This window comes from Montipora foliosa, chromosome 8 (genome assembly GCF_036669935.1).
Source record: "Montipora foliosa isolate CH-2021 chromosome 8, ASM3666993v2, whole genome shotgun sequence".
In the NCBI taxonomy this organism is placed as follows: domain Eukaryota; kingdom Metazoa; phylum Cnidaria; class Anthozoa; order Scleractinia; family Acroporidae; genus Montipora; species Montipora foliosa.
This window is the reverse complement of record NC_090876.1, coordinates 35,094,443-35,099,249: the sequence shown is the minus strand read 5'-3', so window position 1 is coordinate 35,099,249 and position 4,807 is coordinate 35,094,443. Positions and strand designations below refer to the sequence as shown.

The 4,807-nt window shown below is 38.2% G+C and overlaps 1 pseudogene; it reads right to left on the bottom strand.

Annotated features, from left to right (window-relative positions):
* LOC137968723 (uncharacterized) overlaps nucleotides 1-2,983 on the bottom strand; it is an 8,676-nt pseudogene extending 5,693 nt beyond the window's left edge.
* Nucleotides 2,984-4,807: the final 1,824 nt, after the last annotated feature.

The following is a 4,807-nucleotide window of genomic DNA, read 5'->3' as shown; positions in this document are numbered from 1 at the left end:
TTACAAGATTTGATCGGTAAAACAAGTCCAGTTTTTTACTTAAACATTGCCATTGCAGTTCTTGAACTTTTGCAGAAATGTTTCACGATATATGTGGACTGGATGATTTGGTTGCATTATTAGGACGACAAAACTTGTTTGAGGAACCTTTACCTCATGTTTTGTGGGTAATTTTGATTTATCAGTTCTGACTCATGTGACAATGAACTGGAGGACCGGACATTTTGAGCAGACATTACTTGCTAGGCACCTAAATCTTGAATGCAAAATTGCCATTGCTCAAGATATGTTTGCTTAAAACCTTCTTCTGCATTACTTAAGGTGATTCCTGGTTTTGCATTGTGCACCCCACTGCACATAATTTCTTGCGTCATTGGCGCGCAGTAGTGTAGGCACAATGATAAAATGGGGGATTCCATCAACACCAAGGCCTAATCCGTCAAGCAATGGGTATTTTCTGCTGAACGAGGACAGTGGGGTACTTGCTGTATAGCCAGTTTTTTTTGGCAAATTCATAAATTTTACAGAAGGAGCCATTACAAGTCGAACAGGTTACACAAAGATAAATCTATTTTGGAGTGTTAGGTACTCACAAAGGCATTCAAATAAATTTAAGGTATGTACTTGAATTAATCAAAGAATGACACCATGCTCCAGGTTATATGTTGGACTACATTTTAAAATCAAGCTAAATTTGTCCAACTTTGAGGGTGTCAAAATAGCCACATTCATCAGCATCATGCCATGGAAACGAGCACGGGGACCCCCTTTTTATTACATTTTGTCATCCCTTGACATATTATAACACTGCAAAGTTTCATTGGAAATCTACGACAAGTGTTATTTCTAGGGAATCACGTGAAGTGTTGGCACAGTTACGTTCAGTTTTGCAAGCAATTATCAGACCAAGCCATTTTGTACCTACTGTAGTTGCCATATCTCACAAGTTAAATCTGTATGGCTATCTTGTAGTGTAAGGTAGAGAATGCTTCACTTTGTAAAAGACTAATTGCATATTTCTCATGTTTAGTAACAAATTATATATGGGTTTATTTTCAAGCTGGAATTTTCTGAATTTCTTGAACTTTATTCAGCCTTTCTAAATGCTCTGCAAAATCTGACATTTGATTTGCAGGCAATGTAACAAAACTTCACAAATTAACATGCATGCCACAGTACATTTGCAGCTTACATGTAAGTTTATTTCCAAGTTATAAGAGTACATATTCAAGGCCTTGAAAGTTCCTGAAAACCTCTGCTCTTCATTTCTGGTCCTTGAAAGTCCTTGAATTTTTTTTGACTCGCATTTTTCATCTTGGAAAACTTCAGTAAAATAATCAGCCACTCAAGTTGTGTCATACAAGGCGATGAGCTGTGGGGTCGAGAATGGTTACCAGTGCCTTTGCATTGTTTTCATGCATGTACATTTTGGTAAATGAGCAAGAATTGTACTGTCAGATTATTTCCATGGGTAAATTCTTCGACATAAATAAAAGAGATCCTTGAAAAGGGAAAATTTGGCCCTTGAAGTGTACGAACCCTGTATAACTGAAGCCTGGAGTTTTAACCTGGCTCATAAATTGAAGCCCATAGTTAAATTTTCTCTGACATTCAGCTGTGAAGTTTCCCTGTAGTCCAAGGTACTGAGCAGGTTAACTGGAAAGTTTTCAAATGAAGGATAACAGTCCCTTCCTTTTCTTAAATGAAAAACACTATCCTGGTTCAAATCTTTCACAATATACTCTACTGTTTCGTCTGGGGATTTTTGTGACCTATACCCCTTTTTACTGTGGACCTCACAGTCCCTATCCACTGAGTGAAGTGCACCTTTTAACCCTTCAAGAGAATGTGAAATGCGAGCAGCATTCTCTTCATTGAGATTTGATCCAAGTGACTTCCACATTGGCTTTATGGTATGGTGGTCTTGTTCCTTCCTCAGATCAAGGGAAATATTGCAGCCACTGCCACCATGTTCATTGTGAAAGTTGTGGTCAAGATCCAATGCTTCAAATTCTGGTAGAAAAGCTTTCAGTTAAACTAAATGCAGAAGCACAACAGAGGCATATTTTGGGTGACCATAATGGTGGAAAAAAAGAAAAGCTAACTTGTAGGAATCAACCAGGCGCGTGCCATCTCCTTCTTTTATGGCATTGTTAATATCAGCCATGAAAAGGCCAAATGCTAATCTGGCACAATGGTAGTTCATGGTTATGCAATCAAATTTACATCACATGACCATTCATTCTGGTTAATCAAAAGCTAAGCCATTGTTAGTTATTATTACCAGCATGATAAGACAATTTAAACTACATATCAGTTAGATATTTTGTCTACTACTGAACAAAATTACCTCTTTCTTGAGGCTTTGTGCTGAAAACATTCCACAGCCAGCCAGGCAGTAGAAATATCCATATTCATCTCTCTCCCCACTTGTGATATTGAAGTTTCTTCCATGGCAGCCAACTTCATGCCTACAGGAGATTACTAACTTCTTACTAACCGAGCGCGAGGGCCATACTGGGGAATATTGGTCCGAGGTTGTGGCAGTTTGACCATATAAACATCCTCATTCCTATAAGATTCTTTGTCTGCAACGTAAAGCAATAAAAGTGTGTAGGGTTCCTAGGTCAAGGGATAGTTACATTTAAATGTATAACCAGTGAGTTTAAAATACACCACAAAGCAGTGTGTATGTTACAGTAACATGAATACATATTTTAGCCATTGAGACTGTAGTGAGCACTGTTGATGTTAGTAATGTATAACTTTACCTCACTCTCCCTGAATGGTACACAAATTCCTCAGAGTAGCTGACGTTTGTGCAAGCAAAAGGACCTCCACTACACAACTGAAAATTCTGTGTTTGCTCCACAATTGCCTGGACATCAGTTACATGAAAAACAAACTTCTCCACAAGCTGCTCACACATGTCTAGCAACCATTTTTGTGCTGTGGTCTCTGGTACATACTCAAGGTCTGGCATGATGTATTGGGGCTTATCTTATAACTAAAAAACAGAATCTCAAATTAGAGCAGCAAAACTGAGAACTAACAACAGTAAATGTAAGGATACCATTAGCTTTACATGCATTACTCAAAACGTATAAATAAATATGTCATCAGTCGCACAATAAACTAGCTCCACTTATGCTTCAGTACAGTCGTATACATTGTTCCTTTTCATTTACCCTCACCCACCCCACCACTTAAATTTTGTGTCAGGTGAACATGTATAACAGTCTTATACAAACTGATAATATATAGATTTATCCAACCCTACAAGCACAGCTCCCGGCTTGTTTATTTTTACTGGCTGTAGGATTAGTGAAAATAAAGGCTTTGTAACTATCCGCCTTTTGGTTTTCCCGGATATTACTTAATTATGTCATTTTCTTCGCTGCCTAACTAGTGAATTCCACGCTTAATTTCACCTGAAAAACCGACTGATCGCATGAATCACGAAGGGATGAGTGTGATATCGGTTTTTCCAGCAAAATCTACTGTCAAATTCACCAGTTAAGCACTTGGATTATTTCTGTCCAAAAAGAGTACAGATGATTGTTATTTAATTCCAGTTAACAATAAGAATTCGAGTTTCATTCCTGAACAAAGGAAAAAACGACTAAACATCGTTTTAGAAATATGCATCCACTTGAAATAACTCATCTGTAGAAATAACAAACGATTTAGTGTCCAAGAAAAGAATTTGTGGAGTAACTTTTTCCACCAACGTTAAGCTAACTGGTGTACCGTTTTGTTGTTCTCGTTTTCTTTCTCTCCTGATATCTTGCAACCTTAGTAAATTCGAAATTAAAAATCTTAAGACATACCAAAAACTGCAATTCAGAGCAAAAGCAGCCCTAAACAAATTAAAAATAAACACTCAGCTTTAAGTTTATATCCCTCCAATGCTTGACTTGAATAACTACAGCTATATTATGTTAAACCTGGATTGAAACCAGCAGAAAATGCAAGAAACATATATTTTCCAAACCGTACCTGAACATGAAAAGCAACGACTGTCAAGAGCTTTGCTGTCATACCATGGCTGTGTAGCCGCGTCGAGCCACAGAAAGAGCACGGAAAATTAAGCCTCGTTCAGGAGTGAGTTTGAGTGTCTGAGTGTCCAATCAACAAGCAGTCCTGGGTCAGCGGTCAACTTAAAAAAAACAGCTGACCTCAGTAAGGTCTTACTTGAGCCCGCGATATGGTCACATGATACTGGTCAGCAGATACGTTGTTTGGACAGGTGTCAATAGACCATATTTGTATTCTCGGTATTGGACTGGAACTAGCTTGCAATGGAGGCTAATGCAGGGGAATATATTAGAAAGTATTTGCATTTGAAAAGATTCCCCGCATTAGCCTCCATTGCAAGCTAGTTCCAGTCCAATACTGAGAATACAAATATGGTCTATTGACCATAACATTGATGTCCAATATCAAAGATGTATGCTGTAAACTAGTTACAGTGTCAATTGGAGTATTGCCTCCTGGATGAGCTCTAAAGTTGAGCCCGTGATATGGTTACGTATACTGGTCACATTGGCATACATGAAGGGGCGGACGTATGGACGTTCATGACGTCATGGCTATAAAATCAAATTTTCTCACATCGATGGCTTACCATATGGTGCTTATTTATACCTGTGTATAGTTATTGTGTATTGCTATTGTACATGTATTCATGTACTGTTATCATCCTTGTTTGTAATGGCTTACCATCCACTGTGGCCGTTCCTGACATTTCCATGAATGCAGCACAGATATGTGCTTCTGTCTCTCTGTTGCTGAAATCTTTATATTC